Source organism: Salvelinus namaycush, unplaced genomic scaffold (assembly GCF_016432855.1).
Source record: "Salvelinus namaycush isolate Seneca unplaced genomic scaffold, SaNama_1.0 Scaffold1001, whole genome shotgun sequence".
Lineage (NCBI taxonomy): Eukaryota > Metazoa > Chordata > Actinopteri > Salmoniformes > Salmonidae > Salvelinus > Salvelinus namaycush.
Window position 1 is genome coordinate 19,555 of NW_024057678.1, and position 25,744 is coordinate 45,298.

Consider the following 25,744-nt stretch of genomic DNA (forward strand, 5'->3'; position numbering starts at 1 on the left):
CTTCTTTAAGAGGCTCCTCTGTCCTCCACTCGTTACCTGTATTAATGGCACCTGTTTGAACTTGTTATCAGTATAAAAGACACCTGTCCACAACCTCAAACAGTCACACTCCAAACTCCACTATGGCCAAGACCAAAGAGCTGTCAAAGGACACCAGAAACAAAATTGTAGACCTGCACCAGGCTGGGAAGACTGAATCTGCAATAGGTAAGCAGCTTGGTTTGAAGAAATCAACTGTGGGAGCAATTATTAGGAAATGGAAGACATACAAGACCACTGATAATCTCCCTCGATCTGGGGCTCCACGCAAGATCTCACCCCGTGGGGTCAAAATGATCACAAAAACAGTGAGCAAAAATCCCAGAACCACAAAGGGGGACCTAGTGAATGACCTGCAGAGAGCTGGGACCAAAGTAACAAAGCCTACCATCAGTAACACACTACGCCGCCAGGGACTCAAATCCTGCAGTACCAGACGTGTCCCCCTGCTTAAGCCAGTACATGTCCAGGCCCGTCTGAAGTTTGCTAGAGAGCATTTGAATGATCCAGAAGAAGATTGGGAGAATGTCATATGGTCAGATGAAACCAAAATATAACTTTTTGGTAAAAACTCAACTCGTCGTGTTTGGAGGACAAAGAATGCTGAGTTGCATCCAAAGAACACCATACCTACTGTGAAGCATGGGGGTGGAAACATCATGCTTTGGGGCTGTTTTTCTGCAAAGGGACCAGGACGACTGATCCGTGTAAAGGACAGAATGAATGGGGCCATGTATCGTGAGATTTTGAGTGAAAACCTCCTTCCATCAGCAAGGGCATTGAAGATGAAACGTGGCTGGGTCTTTCAGCATGACAATGATCCCAAACACACTGCCCGGGCAACGAAGGAGTGGCTTCGTAAGATGCATTTCAAGGTCCTGGAGTGGCCTAGCCAGTCTCCAGATCTCAACCCCATAGAACATCTTTGGAGGGAGTTGAAAGTCCGTGTTGCCCAGCAACAGCCCCAAAACATTACTGCTCTAGAAGAGATCTGCATGGAGGAATGGGCCAAAATACCAGCAACAGTGTGTGAAAACCTTGTGAAGACTTACAGAAAACGTTTGACCTCTGTCATTGCCAACAAAGGGTATATAACAAAGTATTGAGATAAACTTTTGTTATTGACCAAATACTTATTTTCCACCATAATTTGCAAATAAATTCATTAAAAATCCTACAATGTGATTTTCTGGATTTCTTTTTCTCATTTTGTCTGTCATAGTTGAAGTGTACCTATGATGAAAATTACAGTCCTCTCTCATCTTTTTAAGTGGGAGAACTTGCACAATTGGTGGCTGACTAAATACTTTTTTGCCCCACTGTATACAAGTAGGGCCTGGGAATTTTACATTTTACATCTGAGTCGAGACAGAGAGACAGAGAAACAGAGAGACAGAGAGAGAGCGAGCGAGAGAGAAGTGCGTCTCCAGGCTAGTTGGGAAGCAACCCAATTTCACAGCTTCACGACTGAGCAGAGCAGCATATGGACGCAGGCGAGGCGAGCTCTGTGACAGGCTCCGCTCTGCGTTCGTATCACAACACTGGTGTTCCCAGTCAGCCTCCATACTGGTCCAACATTATGTCAAACACTGGCTACGCCTCAGCGAGTCAGCTAGCGCTGCCTTCCTCCACACTACTTGTTGGTGTACGGGGGCTATAAAAAGAATGCTTGCTGTCATTGATATCTCAAGTCATATGAACTGACTTCCTCTCTCTCCACAATCAAAGACTGTCTTTGACTCCTACATTGTGAGTTCCAAGTATCAAAACGTACAAGGACAACATTCTAGTTCTAGAATACAGACGATGGGTTACGGATGCACCATATGGGTAAAAATCTAATTGCGAATTTATTTATTTTTTACCAAATACTGTGATTGCGATTTGACGTGCTGTACAGATCAAAATACTTGGGCGAACTGTTGGAATCATAGACATAGAAATAGAATGACTTATATTAAAACGCAAAGTGGAAAGCAGCATGTCCTTGTCTGGAACAACCATTTGACCTAACAGAACAGCATGCAAACTTAAAGTGAATCGAACAGCAAGGAGGAGTTACTGCGTTAATTGAGTTACTATAAAAAGTAACACTACAAAAACGAACGTTACACGCCTCTGAGATGCATTTCAAAATATTGCATATGGTATGGATATCTTGCAATGTGGATATTGTACATGTTAAGATTGCGATATCAATGTGAATTAGATTTTACTGTGCAGCCCTAGGTTCCAGATTATAGGCCGAACTAGATGCTTGTAGAACATTCTAGATGAAGAGTCTGTGCTCGGGGAGCATTCCACCTCAGGTCTGGGTGAAAAAGATGCATTGGAACAGAAATACTTCAGGTAATTACACATTTCTCCCCATATGGTGCAACCATCTGCCTCAGTTTAAAAACAGTACCTGTGAAAAACTAAAATATTAGCCTACCACAGATAACCTGCTCAGAGGGGGAGTAGGTACAAGCTGTGCCTAACCACTGAACTAGGGACAGATACAAGTCACTGCCTTAATGGTTAAGGTTGGGGCGTTTTGGGGGGAGATGGGTAGATTAGGGGGAAAAGTCTACCTCGAGCCTTGAATTTTCTAGCCGTTTTGACAGCCCTCTATTCTCCCATCCATGGTGTGTAAAGGATGGATCTCCCTCCATGACATGTAGGGTAATCGCAGCCTAGAGTACTGTACATATGGCTGCTGATGATGACAGAGTAAAGCTTTGCCTTTGGCGTCTACACGACGGTGCCGTCATACTGTAGCAGGGATCTGACGTTCACACGAGAAGCATGTCAGACAGCTATCAATCTCTAGCGGAAAGACGCCACCGCCGCCGCTGCTGCCGCTGTAAGGGTTGAATGCAGGCACTAGGCAACATGATACTGTTGCTATGGAGAGGAGATGGACAAACTTGCAGTGTTTCTCTTTCTAATACCTTCTCTAGTAGAGAGATGGACTTCACTACTTTGCTTCAGTTGCACCACACCTCACTATTTTTTCAGTTCAAGTGAAAATGTTTCTCAGCTCTGGTTGATATTGTAGGCTTCTTCCTGGAAAACACTAAACCTGGATGTATTTTGCAGGTTTTTTTGTCATTAAAAGTGTTCTTGTATCTGATTTCACTGAGGCTAGTCAGACTACACTGAGCAGCACACACTCATTATTTAGTTATCCTGCCTCAGTCAGCATCAACAACATTGATTCAAGTAAACAAAACTATGAGTAAGAGATGACTTGGTATAACACGACACAAGGACCAGATGACTTGGTCCTACCACGACACAAGGACCTGAGGGAGAGATGACTTGGTATAACACGACACAAGGACCTGAGGGAGAATTGACTTGGTCCTACCACGACACAAGGACCTGAGGGAGAATTGACTTGGTCCTACCACGACACAAGGACCTGAGGGAGAGATGACTTGGTCCTACCATGACACAAGGACCTTAGGGAGAATTGACTTGGTCCTACCACGACACAAGGACCTGAGGGAGAGATGACTTGGTCCTACCACGACACAAGGACCTGAGGGAGAATTGACTTGGTCCTACCACGACACAAGGACCTGAGGGAGAATTGACTTGGTCCTACCACGACACAAGGACCTGAGGGAGAGATGACTTGGCCTACAATGACACAAGGACCTGAGGGAGAGATGACTTGGCCTACAATGACACAAGGACCTGAGGGAGAGATGACTTGGCCTACAATGACACAAGGACCTGAGGGAGAGATGACTTGGCCTACAATGACACAAGGACCTGAGGGAGAGATGACTTGGCCAAGGTTGAATGCAGCCAACCAGTGTATTCACTAGCCTATTTCACAACACCTCAGCTCTAAATCAGTTAGCCTCGTCGCGTTGCGGTCATCACAGCAGTCTTCTCTACTAGCCAGTAACTGAGAAACTACATAACAGTTTTCTTCCCTTACCTTGAAAACTAGATCAATGTCTTGAGGGATTATGACAATGAAGGAAGAGGAAAATGGGGAGGTGGATCTGAACACACACTAGCGTAAACAATGACAACATTGCATATATGCTAATTCCCTATGATACTCAGAGAAACAGAACACCCCTGGACCAATCAGTTGAGAGAATGACGCAACATGTGTGATCACAAATTAGTCACATGATACGTGATGACAAATAGCACGGCTCGTCCCTCACAATGACAACCGTTGGCTGTGACCTACATGCTGTGGTGAAAAATGGGCTGCATCCCAAATAAGGGGCGATAGACCCCATCTAAACGACAGCATATTCCCAGTAAACATATGTACCCAGGACGTCTGTGTAAACGTGAGGGTTGCTGGCTGGCAGAGGAACAGTACAGTCCCCAGAGGAGATACTGTATGGAGTGGTTAAATAGATGCCAGACAGGAAAGGCTATTTTCACATGGCATGGTTTTGATTCAATATTTATGATGGGGCACTTGATTATTTCTAATATAATATATACTCGGGGAACCGGTTCGGGGAACAAACAGAACAGAAAACCAGAAAATAATATTTTTTAGAGGAACAGAATTAGAACCGAGAATGAAAGTGATCTATACTGTTCCGTAACAGAACCAAAGCCCTCACTGTCACTCAGAAACGTATTCCAGTGTCTGCCCACCTGCTGTCTGCCTGCCTGCCTGCCCGCCTGCTGTCTGCCTGCCCGCTGTCTGCCCGCCTGCTGTCTGCCTGCCTGCCTGCCCGCCTGCCTGCTGTCTGCCTGCCTGCTCACCTGCTGTCTGCTCACCTGCTGTCTGCCTGCCTGCCCGCCTGCTGTCTGCCTGCCCGCCTGCTGTCTGCCTGCCCGCCTGCTGTCTGCCTGCCCGCCTGCTGTCTGCCTGCCCGCTGAAAATTTGCTACTTTGCTACTGTGTGTGTAGGCTACCTGCCCCTCCTCCGCCCTCTGAAGCATAGTCCTACTGACGTTGCAAACGTGCTTCAGAAATTAGGGAGAGAGATTTCTTATTCGAGAAGAATGGATGAACTTTTTCAATGCTAGTTAAGGATACTATAGTTATCACGTTTCACATTGGATTTATTAACTACAAAAAGGTATTTTTTATTTTGGTGCCGCTATGCACACACAAGCTTGTTAGCCAGCTAGCTAGGAAAGATTTGAATGGAGAAAACTGACCTGAGAGCAGCACCCCCTTTCTTTCGATCCCATCAATATCAACACATGCCTCAACGGCACACTCACCGACCGTTCTCTCTGTGTGGTTGTTTTGGGAAACGCATGTTACATCTTCGGCAGTTGTAGGAAAGACGCATCGTTAAATACACTCGTAAGCCTAAATTCCATCACTATGGGGAAACAGGGTCCTGCTCTATCCACACTGATTAGTGAAAACATTTCAGAGGTTTAAAAAAAGAACAGAAATGAACGATATAAAACAGAAAGAAAAATAATGTTTCTTTTCAGAATTATACAATTGGAAAATCATTTTGGTTCCAAACCCCTGAAAATAATAATGCCACTTAACAGACGCTTATTAAAGATGTTTTTTGGGGGACTGAAAAACAGCTTTTATCTTAAGGCCATGTTAAATAGCCATCACTAGCCGGCTACCACCCGTTTATTCAACCCTGCACCTTAGAGGCTGCTGCCCTATAAACATAGAATCACTGGTAACTTTAATAAGGGAACACTAGTGACTTTAATAATGTTTAAATAATGTTTATATATTGCTTTACTAATCTCATATGTATATACTGTATTCTATTCTACTGTATTTTAGTCAATGCCACTCCGACATTGCTCAATCTAATATTTATATATTTCTTAATTACATTATTTTAATATTAGATGTGTGTGTATCGTAGTGAATAATTGTTAGATACTACTGCACTGTTGGAGCTACAGTAGGAACACAAGCTTTTCGTTACACCCGCAATAACATCTGCTAAATATGTGTATGTGAACAATGACATTTGATTTGTCCCATGCGTGCCTATATTTTACATATTGGTGACCCCGGGAATGGAAGCCACTATCCTGCTGTTGCCAAAGAGCTACCAACTGAACCATACAGACCCACAATACATGACCAGAGTTTCTTAGACACTAATAACGCAAATGAACAAGAGGAGAAAGATTCTTGGCTGCGTTTACACAGGCACCCCAATTCAGATTTTTTTTAAATTCTTCCCACTTATTGGTCTTTTGACCAATCAGATCCACTCTGAAAAAGATCTGATGTGAAAAGATCTGATGTGATTGGTCAAAAGAGCAATTAGTGGGAAAAAAGTGGGTAAGTGTTATCTAACATGCTAAGTAGTTGCAAAGCTGTTAATTAGCTAAAATGCTAAAGTTGTCCGTGATGAGATTTGAACGCACAACCTTCGGGTTGCAAGGCGTTCGCGTTATACGCCCACCCAACCACCCTACTTTTGTTTTGCCTTAAGTAACCTTCTGTTTTATGTAACCATACCAAACGTAACATAGCATACTAATTTGAGTGTCCCGGATATACGTTTACTTTGTTACGTCTAGTCTATGAGACCAGGCTGGCACAGACATCGGCTTCGCCGAGCCGAGTTCTGCTAGGAGCGAGCCCAACCTAGTATGCTGCAGCCTTTAGGCTGTTTCAAGTTGCTGAAGAAGTTTCAATATGACAAGTAGTAGTCATACGTCGACAACCCCTAACAGCAGACTCAACACAAAACCCTGTCAGTCAACTGGAAAAAAATGTTTGTGATATAGAGAAAGAACAATATTCTCCAACACTACATTTAAAAAAATTAAATTCTGTTCATTAGTAAAGTAGACCACATCAGTACTAACTTCAGTACTCCCTTCATAACAGCCAACCAGTCATTGTTCTTTAGACAGGAAGCATTACAGGTGGAGGAAACCCTGGTTTAAAAACAGCCATCTGCTGCTGACCAGTTACACATACTTCCTGGTTATCGATTCTCCACCAACACAACCCAACATGTCAACAAAGAGCTTTTCAAATTATTGCATATTCAACTGGTCTTGTACCAGCAACGTAATGAAATAAAGCAGCGTAATGGAAATGCATTGGAGTTGTGGTAATAATTAGCCTAGTCCTAATAAAGGAACCCCTTTTATTTCAATTCCATTTTCACTACAAGAAAACGTACACTTCCCCTAACCTCCAAATTCATGTGTTAGTTGGTTTTAAGGTGAGAAATGATCTGAACATCCTCACTGGGCTGATTGACAGGATAAAATGAGGATGAGAGAGAGAGAGGGATGAGGCAATGGGACTCATGTGAATCTCCATCCATCAAAATCATCATATTAATTATTGATCAGGTCCCTACGCATCCCTCTTTCAGAAAAGGGATGAAGAACCACTATTTATAGCTGCAGAGCACCCTGCCTAGAAGTCTTTCCATGTTCTCCCAGACTGGCACCATTACTGCATTCAAATGAGCCTTCTGCATCTTTATCTCCCAGCCAGCCAGCCAGACACACACAGACACACACAGACACGATTTCCAGTAATTCATCAGTGGGAGGTAAAAACACAGCCAACGAATACCACAGTATGCCACCTCTCAGGATGACATACCACTGCCATCAGCAAATCCCTGTTCATCTCTTCTCCCTACCACTCTCTGTCACTAGCCCTACCACTCTCTGTCACTAGCCCTACCACTGTGTCCCTCTCTTAGGGAAGGGCAGAGCAGGCTAGTCCACTGCTGTCCTGAGGGAGGTGGACGAGGGTCATACCACCTGAACGTCCCAGTGACCTCTCTATCTACCCCTGTAGGGACTGTCTGTCCCCTTCACTACAATTCATCTTCAGAGAGAGAGAGCAAGAGAGAGTAAGCAGCAGGAGGGGGACAACAAGAGAGGAAACCCCAGAGACACACAGAGAAAACAGAGGATAACCAGAGACTAGTTTCTCTTCAGTTGCCAGACACATAGCTCCGAGATCGGCAAGACAGACAGCTGCAGGGTTGCCAAGCAGCCAGGGGCCTATCCCTCGGTGCCCAGTAATGTCCACCCTGCGGTCTGCCTCTCTACAGTACAACAGAGCAGGACCCAGAGACCAGCAGGACCCAGAGACCCGCAGGACCCAGAGACCCGCAGGACCCAGAGACCCGCAGGACCCAGAGACCCGCAGGACCCAGAGACCCGCAGGTCCCAGAGACCCGCAGGTCCCAGAGACCCGCAGGTCCCAGAGACCAGCAGGACCCAGAGACCCGCAGGACCCAGAGACCAGCAGGACCCAGAGACCAGCAGGACCCAGAGACCAGCAGGACCCAGAGACCCGCAGGACCCAGAGACCAGCAGGACCCAGAGACCAGCAGGACCCAGAGACCAGCAGGACCCAGAGACCAGCAGGACCCAGAGACCAGCAGGACCCTGAACAACTGAACAACACAGACAAAGAGCAAGGCAAACAGAATGAGATGCAGACGACTGCTCAGAGTTTGACAATCAGTGATAACATAACGTGCAGTCATACAGGGTGTAGAAGGGGACTTCTCATGAGGTCATTACATTTCATAGCAGGGAAGTTATGAAGTTCTGATCAGACTCCATCAGTTTAACAAGAAAAAAACACAAGCTAGATTATATTTTGCCCTCTACATGGAAGATAATTTAACAGAAAGGAGAGTGTGAAAGGAAGAGAGTCAGAAAGAAAGAACAAGAGAGAGAAAGAAACGGGTGTGAGATCCAGGGGTTCTCCAGGAGTGTGTGAGAGAGTGTGTGTGTGTGTGTGTGTGTGTGTGTGTGTGTGTGTGTGTGTGTGTGTGTGTGTGTGTGTGTGTGTGTGTGTGAGAGAGAGAAAAGTGTGGCCTCTTTAATAACCAATCAACACCCTCCTTGTTACCGTGGCATCTGCTGCTCCTCCAATGGCCTCCTGCCTGGGTGTGAGCCCGCCGCAACCTCACCAAGCGGCCAACAGCCAATCAAAACGCAGAACAACCACGCGGGAGGTCAAGGACCAAAAGTGTCATTTTTGCAGAATGTCACCGTTCAACCTTTTCTAAAAGTTCTACCATGCGGGCGTTTTGCAGGGTGAATACGCCGGAAGAGCGGAGGTGGGAAGAGCGGAGGTGGGAAGAGCGGAGGTGGGAAGAGTGGAGAGGAGGGCGGAGAAAAGAGAAAGATGCATATTATCTGTGGAGAGTAATAATATCACAGCAGTGTTTGAGGGTGTGATACAGGAGGAGGGAGGAAGGGAGCAGGGAGGAGGGGGAGGGAGGAGGACAGGGAGAAGGGAGGCAGCAGGGAGAGGGTGGAGGAACAGAGGGAGGGAGGAGGGGAGCAGGGAGGAAGGGAGCAGGGAGAAGGGAGGCAGCAGGGAGAGGGGGGAGGGTGGAGGGAGCAGAGGGAGGGCGGAGGGGAGCATTCAGCAGGGAGGAGGGGGAAAAGGGAGGGAGGAGAAGGAGAAGGGAGGCAGGGAGGAGTAGGGCAGGAGGCAGGGAGGTGGGAGAAAGGGAGGCAGGGAGGAGAGAGGCAGGTAGGCAGGGAAGAGGGAGGCAGGGAAGAGGGAGGCAGGCAAGAGGGAGGCAGGCAAGAGGGAGGCAGGCAAGAGGGAGGCAGGCAAGAGGGAGGAGACAGCCAGGAAGGCAGGGAGCTACGCAGCCAGCTAACTAGCTGGCAGGAGGTGACCTTCTGAGACCTCGGGGTCACGCTGAGAGAATGTTCTGTGGAATAAGAACAAAAGCTGTGATTCATAATTGGTGCATGGTACGAGTGAAGTTAGGAGGGCATCTGAATCAAACGCCACACTGTTATTACGGCTGTCTGGTTCCTCAGCTCAAGTCAATGGAGGATAGAAAGAGCGCATCAACATCGATCCAGCAACCAATCTAATCACCTCAAGTAGCGCAATTCAGTGTTAACTTCAGTATTACCAGTGAAGGACCATCTGAGGCACATGAATTTTGGTCAATAATTCATTGGAACAAGACACATTACTTGATGGGACACGACTGTTTCAGTTCCACCGCCTCACACAGGAACCAATAATCCATAAATGGAATCCATGACTGATAAAGCCATTGACTGGTGTTGTGTTTCTGTCACAACAGCAAATCGTTCAGCTAATTGCAGCATGAGTGCAGTTGCAAAATTAATATGCTGATCTACTAACTTTATAGCTTTGTTAGCGGTAGCGAGCGGCTGGAGCGAGCGGCAAGGACAGGTAGCATCTGTCCCCACCTACTGCCGTTAGTTGGCACCGCTCCGCTAGCAACATCTGCTAGCTTTGGCTGGGCCCTGGAAAACGCATCAATATGGCTTCATGTAGCAGAGCGCTAGCTAGCATGCCAGTCACGCTCTCTGGGAGCTGACGGTAGCTAGCTCAGCTCACTGCCTGCCTGCTTGGCCATGGGCATCCACGGTGCTCTGAGCCAAGAGAACTGAGCAGGGCAGAGAGGGTAGCTCTCTGTAGGTCTGCTGGGGAAAGCAAAGGAATCATCAACTACGTCATAGAAAGAATTTGGCCAGGTTTGGCTAACTTCTATAGCTAAGGCTTGACCCAAAATCTCTGCTTCAATCTGAGCATAAAGTTCTTCTGCCCAAAATGACACATTTGAGTTGTAGGCTAATTCAAATTCTCTTGCATGCAAAAGTTGCCCACCTTTTAATTTACCTGAATGTTGAGGCCTGATGATAACTCTATGGAATCACAAACAACATTTGTGTCTCCACAGTTGTAATCATTATAAAGAATGGGTTACTGAATCCTTGTAAATAATGGCCTAAGCTGATGTCTCTAGGCTAGTCCATGAACAATCAACAGGATGTCACTATCCTAAAAGCTGTTGATGACATGCTCAGACACATTTCAGTGTCATGCTCATTGTTCAATTCAATCTCTATGGGACAAAACTTTTTTAGAGGATATCACATTCATTCTTACAAAGTTTACATTCATTTTACATAAATTCTTGCATTGTAAGAGTGAAACCACTCAACACTGTGGCATTGCTCCCCTAAATGTAATAACATTACATTGTATAATGCCTAAATGTATATAACATTACATTGTATAATGCCTAAATGTATATAACATTACATTGTATAATGCCTAAATGTATATAACATTACATTGTATAATGCCTAAATGTATATAACATTACATTGTATAATGCCTAAATGTATATAACATTACATTGTATAATGCCTAAATGTATATAACATTACATTGTATAATTCCTAAATGTATATAACATTACATTGTATAACCCTAAATGTATATAACATTACATTGTATAACCCTAAATGTATATAACATTACATATTGTAGGCTACTCCGGGTACATATTGTAGGCTACTCCGTGTACATATTGTAGGCTACTCCGGGTACATATTGTAGGCTACTCCGGGTACATATTGTAGGCTACTCCGGGTACATATTGTAGGCTACTCCGGGTACATATTGTAGGCTACTCCGGGTACATATTGTAGGCTACTCCGGGTACATATTGTAGGCTACTCCGGGTACATATTGTAGGCTACTCCGGGTACATATTGTAGGCTACTCCGGGTACATATTGTAGGCTACTCCGTGTACATATTGTAGGCTACTCCGTGTACATATTGTAGGCTACTCCGTGTACATATTGTAGGCTACTCCGTGTACATATTGTAGGCTGCTCCGGGTACATATTGTAGGCTACTCCAGGGAACATATTGTAGGCATTTCGTCAGCCGGTGATTGTCAAGCAAATAACTGTCGGTCTCATCATAATTGACTGTTAATTAACATATACACATTTAGCATCTCCTGGCTTCCACACACAGCCTACAAGCCACTGATGCAGACCTTTAGCCTACACCTTCACAATACATCCATTATTTATTTTTAGACAGGTCTAAAGAAACATGATATGAAGAAAATGTAGTCTATTTCAGAAGAACAGAACAGCATACTCTGAGTTGTCCTTATGTTAGTTAGGTCCTGATCTGGCTATGCCATACGTCTTTGGGCTACACTAGTTCATTTTGCAGACAAGATTTGTGTAGAATTCTGTGGCATTATTTTAGAGTATGAAGAACACAATTGAACAAAGCTGAATTAAACAGAAATTATATTTTCTCCAAACGATTTGAGGGAGTGCGCACATGTGGCAATTCTGTGTTGAGCGGTTGGTTAACAATGAAATAGGTACTCCTATATGCTTAATTTAGAGTTATTAATGTAACTTTAGTTGTTCGACAAACGTTGGGCTATATGTTTAGATTTTTTATTACATTGTAAAGCTGCATGATGCGACTCTAATGATGATTTGAAAATAGTCACGTGAAAGGCATGAGCTCTGCTTTGTTTACTTGCGCAGGCTGTACACACTTCATCAGTGTCCGTTGTGGCCGTTGTGCCCTTGGCCTGGAGTGCTGCGTTGTGCCTTTCTCCCTGAGTGCTGCACGCTCCTAAGCACCTCTCAATCACATGTCTCTTCATCACGTGATCGTGTCTTTCTCACAGGCTACAAGTGAAGACCGACACATCGGGGACGCAACTGCACGCGTCCTTATCCAATTCTGAGGTGCATACTGAGGTGAAGATATTGGAAGAACTGTCCACATTTACTTTTCATCAGCCAACAAATCAAATTTACATTTACATTTAAGTCATTTAAATCAAATGTTATTTGACAGGTGTCAAATATAACAGGTGTAGCCCTTACAGTGAAATGCTTACTTACAAGCCCTTAACCAACAACGCTTTAAGAAGTTAAGAAAAATGTGTTAATAAGTCATTAGTAAAAAATAGAACATAAAAGTAACAAATAATTAAACAGCAGCAGTAAAATAACAAGCGAGGTTATTTACAGGGGTACCGGTACAGAGTCAATGTGCAGGGGCACCGGTTAGTTGAGGTCATTGAGGTAATATGTACATGTAGGTAGAGTTAAAGTGACTATGTATAGATAATAACAGAGAGTAGCAGCAGCATAAAAGAGGGGTCTGGGTAGCCCTTTGAAAAGCTGATGAGTAGGCCTAACAAACAGCAAAATAATTAGCCTATGTCATTTCTACTGTCCACCATAGTACAAATGTTGACCTATTATATTCTGCAGGAGAAATAAATATTCCAAACATAGTCTGGGACAGTTGTGGGATGCGATAGATCCCAAATTAATACAACCACTAGCATCAAAAAAATATGTTTTTACGCAATGTGGCTGATGCAACAGATCAGAACGTTGAGCTTAAAAATGTTGATAAACTATGAGGCTATTTCTTCACATTATAAGTGCAGCAATACGCACACAGCAGCAGGCTATAAGCTGAATGTTCCATTAGCGGGAAAAGTGACCGCAAATGCAATTATGCATGTAATGCTTTTATTATAAAAGGTCCATTTTTATGGTGAAAATTATTTTCCCCAAACTTCCCTGAAACTAATGCGCTGCTTATGTATGCCAGTTAGGCTCTACACCCCTTGTGAAGCAGATTAATGCGCTTAATTTTAAGATGTTATTTGGCCACTTGAGGTGTGATACTAACCTTATCAAAACAGATAGGCCTATGGGCTAAGCTACATGAGGTGTGTGACCATGATTTGAAAAAGTGGTGAGAAAAAAAAAGGCATTGTTTCTTATGCTGGGCATCATTCACAAGTGATAGGCTATTATCGTCACCCATCAGACTATTCTATATTTAATCTTGTCTTTACGTACACTAAATAACATGTGTGAAATTTGTTTTGATTTAAAATGGACCATTATCATCCACCTGTCTCGAATAAAAATACATGTCATCTATGCACTTAAATAGCAAACGGAGGACGCTTTTCCCCGTGGTTCATTTTCATGCCAGCCAGGTAGGCTATACTCCTGTTGTAAATATAAGGTATGTGCTAAATATTCGGAAATTTGGGAAATAAATATAGTAGGCCTAAACTATAGAAAGCTGATGGAATCCTTCTCTTTTTTAAGAAAGAGGACAATTGTGTTTTCGCGCAACTACATAGCCTATAGAAATGTTGAGCAACATGAGCTCTCATGAAGTGTTTGATTTGATTTTCTATTGTATTTGCATTAATGTCAGAGTGGTTAGAGGGACAATAGAGCCCTGAGTACCAGGTCATTAGGACCTGATGGACGGACAATAGAGCCCTGAGTACCAGGCCATTAGGACCTGATGGAGGGACAATAGAGCCCTGAGTACCAGGCCATTAGGACCTGATGGAGGGACAATAGAGCCCTGAGTACCAGACCATTAGGACCTGATGGAGGGACAATAGAGCCCTGAGTACAAGACCATTAGGTCCTGATGGAGGGACAATAAAGCCCTGAGTACAAGACCATTAGGTCCTGATGGAGGAACAATAGAGTCCTGAGTACCAGACCGTTAGGACCTGATGGAGGGACAATAGAGCCCTGAGTATCAGGCCGTTAGGACCTGATGGAGGGACAATAGAGCCCTGAGTACCAGGCCATTAGGACCTGATGGAGGGACAATAGAGCCCTGAGTACCAGGCCATTAGGACCTGATGGAGGGACAATAGAGCCCTGAGTACCAGACCATTAGGACCTGATGGAAGGACAATAGAGCCCTGAGTACCAGACCATTAGGACCTGATGGAAGGACAATAGAGCCCTGAGTACCATGCCATGAGCAAGTTTGGTAGGCTACTAATGACCATCAGCAGCATCAGATCTTGGAGAAGCCTAATTACCGTGACTGAATAGTTACGTGGAATTTAACTGTCTTCATGACTCGTGACCACCGGCGGTAATAACCCTACTCGTGTTTAGACTAGACCAACGGCAACATACACCGTGTGTTTAGTGATGGTTAGGCTATAGCCTCATCAACACTTGAACCCCCCCCCCCCCCCCCCCCCCCCCCACCACCACCACACACACCCACCCTTTTGGCCAAAATGTCAGCTCAATCAATGTGAAACCTGCATCAGATCAAACCCACTGTTCTGAAGTTGGCCATCTCCCACTCTAGCCTAGTGACGCTACTATAAATGGAAGGTGTTAAGGGATGGCGTTGACACATGAGCCTACAACAGAGAACAGACACAGTTGTAGGAAGGTGTGAAATATCTAGTCTGCTTAAAAACAGGCTGGTAACCACTGTGATGATATACTGTATCTGACTTCAAAGACTACTTCAGTCCAATCGTTCTCCTCTCCCTGCCATAGAAAGAGGCCAAGGCAGGGAGTTCCCCTGTGTTAACATACATGCAGAGTAGGCAATGGTAGGCAGCAGTGCATTTAGTAGCCTACTCTGTCAGGATGTGGTGAGGGTAACCGATGTTGAGAGAAAAATGGTACACACCTCAGCCTACCTATAGACAGCCTCCTGTCAATCTTTAAGGGTAAGGCTATTATATAGGCCAGATGCACTCACTGAGCCGGTCTCTCAACTAGGGCGCTCTCTAAACACCAGCCATTTGAGAGCGCAAATTTTTTTTCTCTCGAATTATAAATGTTTGTTTGTTTTTCATCAAGATAGAAGATAAACTTAATTTCTGTTCAATCTATATTCCATATTCTAATTCGCTAGTGTCACACCACTTCATTCCCTAATGTTTATTGTAACATTGTAGAGACATTTTGGTTTCATTTTTGTACAATACATTGTTGCATTTCATTTACCATTTCCTTCCCTCTGAGTGGGCGAGATGTTCATTTTACTCACAAGATAATTTTATTTCCCACAAAAGTGTTTGTTTGCTGTTTTGTCCTTGGAGCTCCTCGGTGTCAAATGGTTGTTACCTCAAGTTATGAGCGCATGGGCATTCCACTAGTTCATACATGGCCTTCCTGTCAGGACGCCAATAACCTACTATAATAAATGAGTTGACTTTGAATTAATGAACGGGTCCTTTCTGAGCGGGTTCTGATTATGACTACTATTATACAATGTAATTAAAGATTTAGGAATATGCCTTTTACATTGAATACCAGTTATGTGGTTTAATTGTCATTTTGACAGTGGTACGTCCCAGGGAGGGGATATTTAATTGTCATTTTGACAGTGGTACGTCCCATGGAGGGGATATTTAATTGTCATTTTGACAGTGGTACGTCCCAGGGAGGGGATATTTAATTGTCATTTTGACAGTGGTACGTCCCAGGGAGGGGATATTTAATTGTCATTTTGACAGTGGTACGTCCCAGGGAGGGGATATTTAATTGTCATTTTGACAGTCCCATTGTCATTTTGACAGTCCCAGGGAGGGGATATTTAATTGTCATTTTGACAGTGGTACGTCCCAGGGAGGGGATATTTAATTGTCATTTTGACAGTGGTACGTCCCAGGGAGGGGATATTTAATTGTCATTTTGACAGTGGTACGTCCCAGGGAGGGGATATTTAATTGTCATTTTGACAGTGGTACGTCCCAGGGAGGGGATATTTAATTGTCATTTTGACAGTGGTACGTCCCAGGGAGGGGATATTTAATTGTCATTTTGACAGTGGTACGTCCCAGGGAGGGGATATTTAATTGTCATTTTGACAGTGGTACGTCCCAGGGAGGGGATATTTAATTGTCATTTTGACAGTGGTACGTCCCAGGGAGGGGATATTTAATTGTCATTTTGACAGTGGTACGTCCCAGGGAGGGGATATTTAATTGTCATTTTGACAGTGGTACGTCCCAGGGAGGGGATATTTAATTGTCATTTTGACAGTGGTACGTCCCAGGGAGGGGATATTTAATTGTCATTTTGACAGTGGTACGTCCCAGGGAGGGGATATTTAATTGTCATTTTGACAGTGGTACGTCCCAGGTAGGGGATAAAAGAATATAGGCCTTAAAAAAGTTCCAACGCAACCATTTTTATCTCAATATCAAATCATTTCTGGGTAACAATTAAGTACCTTAGTGAAAACTGAAAACTAGCTGTTATGGTCAGAGAGATTTGGAACTCTTTCTTGTCTATTAACTAATTTACCACCTGGTGATGTCACCAAGCAGGCCAAAACGCCATCTTACCTTTGCCTGAAATTTCATCCTGGTTGTCTTTTCAAACAGCTTTTACACAAAAAGGGCATGATCATAATTGTCACAATTTCACAGTATTATTCCATCCTCATAGTGTGAAAAAACGTATAAAAACACAGGAAAAAGCACATTTGACTGCACCAGGACTTTAAGCGCCTGTTTCATGTTTCTTTGGCAGTTTGATCTTGATAATTTTGAGGGTAGGCTGAAACGAGGGTGCAACAAGAGTCTTGATGTTAATACAGAGGTTTGCTGCATCCTGAACCTTCCCTGTATCCTACATCCTGAACCTTCCCTGTATCCTACACCCTGAACCGTCCCTGTATCCTACACCCTGAACCGTCCCTGTATCCTACACCCTGAACCGTCCCTGTATCCTACACCCTGAACCGTCCCTGTATCCTACATCCTGAACCTTCCCTGTATCCTACATCCTGAACCTTCCCTGTATCCTACATCCTGAACCTTCCCTGTATCCTACATCCTGAACCTTCCCTGTATCCTACATCCTGAACCTTCCCTGTATCCTACATCCTGAACCTCCCCTGTATCCTACATCCTGAACCTCCCCTGTATCCTACATCCTGAACCTCCCCTGTATCCTACATCCTGAACCTCCCCTGTATCCTACATCCTGAACCTCCCCTGTATCCTACATCCTGAACCTCCCCTGTATCCTACATCCTGAACCTCCCCTGTATCCTACATCCTGAACCTCCCCTGTATCCTACATCCTGAACCTCCCCTGTATCCTACATCCTGAACCTTCCCTGTATCCTACATCCTGAAGCTTCCCTGTATCCTACATCCTGAACCTCCCCTGTATCCTACATCCTGAAGCTTCCCTGTATCCTACATCCTGAAGCTTCCCTGTATCCTACATCCTGAACCTTCCCTGTATCCTACATCCTGAAGCTCCCCTGTATCCTACATCCTGAACCTCCCCTGTATCCTACATCCTGAACCTCCCCTGTATCCTACATCCTGAACCTCCCCTGTATCCTACATCCTGAACCTCCCCTGTATCCTACATCCTGAACCTCCCCTGTATCCTACATCCTGAACCTTCCCTGTATCCTACATCCTGAACCTTCCCTGTATCCTACATCCTGAACCTTCCCTGTATCCTACATCCTGAACCTTCCCTGTATCCTACATCCTGAACCTTTCCTGTATCCTACATCCTGAAGCTCCCCTGTATCCTACATCCTGAAGCTCCCCTATATCCTACATCCTGAAGCTCCCTATATCCTACATCCTGAAGCTCCTGAAACATTTCAGCCCTTATAACTGCTACAAGGTTCCTAATTTACCAGGCCCACGAGAAACACCTCAACATATTTAAGGTAGGTGGTTGGTGTGGACGATGAAGAGTACAAAAGCACCGACAGTCTGTTTAATGTAGGGTAGAGGTCTATCAATTGTAAGGGGAAAATGTTAGGCCCACACATAACATTCTATTTTAATGTTCGTCATTTTCACAGCTCACACCAAGGCATACATGACTGTAAACAATAATCCCCACTCAAACCTTCCATGATATAGTTAACACACTTAAGTGAATCTTCTATCATTATGAACTATGGAAAGGTGAAACTACAACGAAACGTGGAAAGGTGAAACTAGAACAAAACGTGGAAAGATGAAACTAGAACGAAACGTGGAAAGATGAAACTAGACCCACTTCTCTATTTAGTCTATTAGTTCAAACATTTCCGTTTATGATGAACTCATTGGAAATCAAATCTATATCCCCAAAAATTTACTTAGCCATGTGAAGGCTGTGTGCAAGATGCTTTTGGCAGAGTACCGAATGTATGTACTGTAGAGCTACAGGGCTGGGAGTGTACCTCATGCTACAGGGCAGGGAGTGTACCTCATGCTACAGGGCAGGGAGTGTACCTCATGCTACAGGGCAGGGAGTGTACCTCATGCTACAGGGCTGGGAGTGTACCTCATGCTACGGGGCTGGGAGTGTACCTAACGCTACGGGGCTGGGAGTGTACCTCATGCTACGGGGCTGGGAGTGTACCTCATGCTACGGGGCTGGGAGTGTACCTCACGCTACGGGGCTGGGAGTGTACCTCATGCTACGGGGCAGGGAGTGTACCTCATGCTACGGGGCAGGGAGTGTACCTCACGCTACGGGGCTGGGAGTGTACCTCACGCTACGGGGCTGGGAGTGTACCTCACGCTACGGGGCTGGGAGTGTACCTCACGCTACGGGGCTGGGAGTGTACCTCACGCTACGGGGCTGGGAGTGTACCTCACGCTACGGGGCTGGGAGTGTACCTCACGCTACGGGGCTGGGAGTGTACCTCATGCTACGGGGCAGGGAGTGTACCTCATGCTACAGGGCAGGGAGTGTACCTCATGCTACAGGGCTGGGAGTGTACCTCATGCTACAGGGCTGGGAGTGTACCTCATGCTACAGGGCTGGGAGTGTACCTCATGCTACAGGGCTGGGAGTGTACCTCATGCTACAGGGCTGGGAGTGTACCTCATGCTACAGGGCTGGGAGTGTACCTCATGCTACAGGGCTGGGAGTGTACCTCATGCTACAGGGCTGGGAGTGTACCTCATGCTACAGGGCTGGGAGTGTACCTCATGCTACAGGGCTGGGAGTGTACCTCATGCTACAGGGCTGGGAGTGTACCTCATGCTACAGGGCTGGGAGTGTACCTCATGCTACAGGGCTGGGAGTGTACCTCATGCTACAGGGCTGGGAGTGTACCTCATGCTACAGGGCTGGGAGTGTACCTCATGCTACAGGGCAGGGAGTGTACCTCATGCTACAGGGCAGGGAGTGTACCTCATGCTACAGGGCAGGGAGTGTACCTCATGCTACAGGGCTGGGAGTGTACCTCATGCTACAGGGCAGGGAGTGTACCTCATGCTACAGGGCATGGGAGTGTACCTCATGCTACAGGGCTGGGAGTGTACCTCATGCTACAGGGCTGGGAGTGTACCTCATGCTACAGGGCTGGGAGTGTACCTCATGCTACAGGGCTGGGAGTGTACCTCATGCTACAGGGCTGGGAGTGTACCTCATGCTACAGGGCTGGGAGTGTACCTCATGCTACAGGGCTGGGAGTGTACCTCATGCTACAGGGCTGGGAGTGTACCTCATGCTACAGGGCTGGGAGTGTACCTCATGCTACAGGGCTGGGAGTGTACCTCATGCTACAGGGCTGGGAGTGTACCTCATGCTACAGGGCTGGGAGTGTACCTCATGCTACAGGGCTGGGAGTGTACCTCATGCTACAGGGCTGGGAGTGTACCTCATGCTACAGGGCTGGGAGTGTACCTCATGCTACAGGGCTGGGAGTGTACCTCATGCTACAGGGCTGGGAGTGTACCTCATGCTACAGGGCTGGGAGTGTACCTCATGCTACAGGGCTGGGAGTGTACCTCATGCTACAGGGCTGGGAGTGTACCTCATGCTACAGGGCTGGGAGTGTACCTCATGCTACGGGGCTGGGAAAGTACCTAATGCCACAGGGCTGGGAGTGTACCTCATGCTACAGGGCTGGGAGTGTACCTCATGCTACGGGGCTGGGAAAGTACCTAATGCCACAGGGCTGGGAGTGTACCTCATGCTACAGGGCTGGGAGCTACATGGCTGGGAGTGTACCTAACGCTACGGGGCTGGGAGTGTACCTCACGCTACGGGGCTGGGAGTGTACCTAACGCTACGGGGCTGGGAGTGTACCTAACGCTACGGGGCTGGGAGTGTACCTAACGCTACGGGGCTGGGAGCTACATGGCTGGGAGTGTACCTAACGCTACGGGGCTGGGAGTGTACCTAACGCTACGGGGCTGGGAGTGTACCTAATGCCACAGGGCTGGGAGTGTACCTAATGCCACAGGGCTGGGAGTGTACCTAATGCCACAGGGCTGGGAGTGTACCTAATGCTACAGGGCTGGGAGTGTACCTAATGCTACAGGGCTGGGAGTGTACCTAATGCTACAGGGCTGGGAGTGTACCTAATGCTACAGGGCTGGGAGTGTACCTAATGCTACAGGGCTGGGAGTGTACCTAATGCTACAGAACTGGGAGTGTACCTAAAGCTACAGGAGTGTGAGCTACATGTCTGGGAGTGTACCTAACGCTACAGGGCTGGGAGTGTACCTAATGCCACAGGGCTGGGAGTGTACCTAATGCCACAGGGCTGGGAGTGTACCTAATGTCACAGGTCTGGGAGCTACATGTCTGGGAGTGTACCTAATGCCACAGGACTGGGAGTGTACCTAATGCCACAGGACTGGGAGTGTACCTAATGCCACAGGGCTGGGAGTGTACCTAATGCCACAGGGCTGGGAGTGTACCTAATGCCACAGGGCTGGGAGTGTACCTAATGCCACAGGGCTGGGAGTGTACCTAATGCCACAGGGCTGGGAGTGTACCTAATGCCACAGGGCTGGGAGTGTACCTAATGCCACAGGGCTGGGAGTGTACCTAATGCCACAGGGCTGGGAGTGTACCTAATGCTACAGGGCTGGGAGTGTACCTAATGCTACAGGACTGGGAGTGTACCTAATGCTACAGGACTGGGAGTGTACCTAATCCTACAGGACTGGGAGTGTACCTAATCCTACAGGACTGGGAGTGTACCTAATGCTACAGGACTGGGAGTGTACCTAATGCTACAGGACTGGGAGTGTACCTAATGCTACAGGACTGGGAGTGTACCTAATCCTACAGGACTGGGAGTGTACCTAATGCTACAGGGCTGGGAGTGTACCTAATGCTACAGGGCTGGGAGTGTACCTAATGCTACAGGGCTGGGAGTGTACCTAATGCTACAGGACTGGGAGCTACCTAATGCTTGAACTGTAGAGCAACAGGGCTGGGTTGTGGTGAGTGATAGAGGAGGTTTCACACAGCTAGGCCAAAGCCTGTCCAATATGACTCAGAAAGAACACTATCTGATACCACACACACCCCCCCTGCATCCTCCCACCCACACACACACACAACATCATCAGGAACCGAGTCAACAGCACACACTGGAGCTTAGCATTACCATAGGAACGTAGTAAATCTATTCAGGCCTACTGTAAGTACACGTCACAAGTTCCCACACGATCCATCAATCTGAATTATATCTTAACACAAGACAATCTACCCTATTTCATTCTTAACCAGCAGCGTATAAGAAACATATCACTCCACACACCCCATAGACTAGAACCCGGGCCAATTTTAAAGGAAAAGGGAAATGGATAAAAATTGCACGGAGTGGTTGATTCCCTGTTTCGATATCTGAAACCCATTTCTCTAAAACAACCTGTCAAAAACCACAAGATTCAATTTGCAACAAATAATGATCTCTCTGGGTCTCCTGTGAGCATAACAACCTCTCCCAATGGCCATCCATCCACGTCATAACCCACTTCCTGTACCCGACAACTATCCTGTCCAATAAAGAGACAGTATTCGGTTGTAGCAGTACACTTATCCAATGAGGTACCGGCATTTGGTTGTTCCATGGGAGCTGAGGGCACTGTAATGAAGCAGTGAGCTCCTGAGAGCCTAGCTCCGGATATGAGTCTGACCCTGGATCAATGACAGGGAAGCCAGTTATTACACTACAGGCCCAAGGTTTATGAGTTTGGTTTTAAATCTAATATCAGCATTACGTCCAAGGATAATTTCCCCTCCTTATTCTGGTCAGTTCAGCAGCTGCACTATTGAATCATCCACATAACACCTATTTAATTCACGTCAGGACTGAGGGGGAAAACGACAAAGCTGGCGTAATATGTACAACAACACTTTTTACATGATATTCGACTTAAGGGTGGACATTGGATATCAATGTGAAATATAGGTAGTTGTGTTTCCCATAGGCTACTGCACTGAACATTTGGAACCTTTCTTCGGTGGCCGGAATCATTTCCTGGGTTATTCTAAGCACGTTGTGTTCTACTGGTGAAACGTTTCACCATCACATATAGATGGACAGCTGATGCTGGCTGGTCATGTCCTGAACTCAGCGTTTCCCCCCCAACACGCTCCCTGTTGGGAGTTGCTGCTGAACCGTGGATTGTTGTAAAAAAATATATATATGTTGGTTTGATCTATTTGGTGAGTAACAAGAACATGAAAAAGGATGCATCTGGATCCCTGTTGTCAAAACGTTTATGTTCCCAACTCCATGTGATGTATTTAACATTCCAACCTTTAACCTAGCCATAGATATTCATCAGTTCTCCGTCTGTTGACTGCTGTAAGTGACGTTATATCCTGTTATACTGGTGAAAAAGTCCTGTAGTCCAGGGCTAAGCCTAACCACAGACGTACCATAATCACCACCTCCACTGTAGCCTACTTTACCAACGTGGACATGCTGACTCATGGGATGTCTGGTGAGCATGGAAATTATGTTTAAATCTCACTAATGTCTGCAGTCTCTAAGACTTTGCTAGTATACGCCCTAAATTGACATGTTATGCACAGTGTTTATAAAGACAACATTTTATAGTGTATGATACACTAACCAGGCCAAGCAACTGGCAGGATATTCAGATCTGTCTATTGCTCTCTCCATCCAGGGTAACCTACTAAGGATGTGTTGTTTATCACATCAACATGCTCATGTTATGTTACCCACCTTCATTTTCAGATGTTGGGCATGCAACCTGTAGCACCAAATCAAACGTCCTCTCGGGAAACTCGCTGTAATAAAAGGAGAGAGCTGATGACTTTAGCTGGGAGTAAAATAAACATCTGTGTACAAACATAACCTATGGTATGCAATAATTGCAAACTAGCTACATCAACAGCATATTATGCAACATAGTTTAACACGTAGTTATAAATAGTGATGAAGCAACTCATATATAGCGGAATCATCGGTCAAGCTCAGTCTATGTGCTGGCCAGACGTCAAACAATTCAATTCTCGCGTGATTCATTTGATGGTCGAGAAATAAAATTGTTATAGCTGCTGTTACTGCTGACAATTCAGTAAACATTCGGGGGGAAATGTCTTGTACCTAAACATCTATATTGACACCAGATTATATTATTTACTTTAGGACCGTTAAATACTAAAATATAGGAGGTCCTAGGCTAATTAATTTAGCGAACTTGATGAAAATGTATTTATCAACTTGACAGCATTATACTGACCCAAATGCTAACTCAGCATGCCAGACAGACAGCTAAATAAATTACAATTCACACTTTTAATAACGGTCCATAAAACATTGTTATGTATAGTCTAGAAGTAAACAAACTCGTGTCTTACTTTATTCTGCTGTCCATGGTTTACAACATCGCGACAGCTCGCGTCACCGGCTTTGCTGTTCCAGACCAAGCTTGCGTTCGGAAGCAACGAGAGGTTCGTAACTAGTTCAACCTTTCAGCCTGTTACCTACCGCTGATACCGCATGCTTCAAAGATTTATTCTAGCTAGTAGCGGTGTGTCTTCCTTGTTCCTGATCTGTACAGTTGGCTGTTTCAGTTCCACGGTATTTCCACAACAAACAGCACCAGGAAGTGGCTGTGAAAGATTTAGTGACGTCACCTAATTTGATAAACATCTTGGAGTGTCCCCTCCTCCCCCTAAATCCTCAGAACAGCAGTGACTTCATGTCCTCCTTGATTTGAGCTGATGGCGTTATCATGTTGTTCTATAGTAAATGCTTAGTAATTGAGTTTATTTCATTTTTTATTTTATTTTTATTACACATGTGCAATAGGGACTGCTCCTTCACAAGTAAGAGTAGTGATGGCTATAGGGAGTGGCAAATGGCATAGAAGTGGCAAATGCACCCTCGGTTGTTCTTTTTTTACATGATTCATCTTCACTTACCTGTCTGGATCTGACGTCATTAACAACAACAACAAACATGACCAGAGCTTTTTGATTGTTGTAAAGCAGAGGAAATTCCTGTGGGCATATATTTGGGCCTTATGCATGCGTTCCACATTTGCTGCATTAAATAGGCTATAATTCACACACAACTCTTAGCAGTCCAGCCTATGATGCAGAGTCATCGAGCCCCTGTGTTAGCCTATATGTGTCCCGGGGTAAATTGAAACCAGTGGCTGAGCCTGCCTGTGTGTGTGTGTGATGTGTGTCTCTCCTAGCCCTCCTGAGAGTAGACCTGGCTGGGAGCCAGTTTCCTGCAGGCAGACTGAAGGTAATTAAGTGGCAGCAGACTGGGACATGCTGTTGCAGGTTTCTCCTATGAAATGATAATGGCAGGGTCCTGCTGGTGCTGTCTCACCATTCACAAAAGCATTACCTACGCACAATACGCATCGGGCTGGAGTCAGGAGGGAATAGCCTACTGTGGATTAAATACACCACTTTATGTGGTTCAACGTTTATTTTATTTCAGTGTGTGTGTGTGTGTGTGTGTGTAACAGAGATGGTTTGGTAAACCCTGTTCAAATGATGATGAGTGACCTTGCAAGAGAACTGAAGATCAGGCTTTTAGCTCATCGCGCGAACACCGTCCTGTGGCAAGCAGCAGACGACTTAAAGTCAGTCAATCACATAGGTTCAGTGTATTCTATTTCAATGCACAGTTAAAGCCTACACAGTGCAATGGCAGTTGCCCATTAAAAATGATTTGAGAGGCAAATAGCTCTCTATTAGGATAAACCCTCACATTAACGGAGGTTCTAAGTGTATACAGTAACAGTTCTGTCTAAAGGGAATTTACAAAATTCCACATTACTACTTGGGCTCCCGAGTGGCGCAGCAGTCTAAGGCACTGCATCTTAGTGCAAGAGGTGTCACTGCATTCCCTGGTTCGAATCTGGGCTGTATCACATCAGG

General features: G+C 45.6%; 1 long non-coding RNA gene across 1 annotated transcript in view; it reads right to left on the bottom strand.

Moving 5' to 3' along the window:
- Positions 1 to 24,429, bottom strand: part of LOC120035272 — a 32,282-nt gene extending 7,853 nt beyond the window's left edge. Inside the window, exons 1-2 of the long non-coding RNA XR_005474135.1 lie at positions 24,203 to 24,429; positions 23,565 to 23,629 (exon numbers count right to left, since the gene is read on the bottom strand). This is a non-coding gene — a long non-coding RNA (uncharacterized LOC120035272). The remainder of the gene's footprint in view (positions 1 to 23,564; positions 23,630 to 24,202) is intronic.
- Positions 24,430 to 25,744: the final 1,315 nt, after the last annotated feature.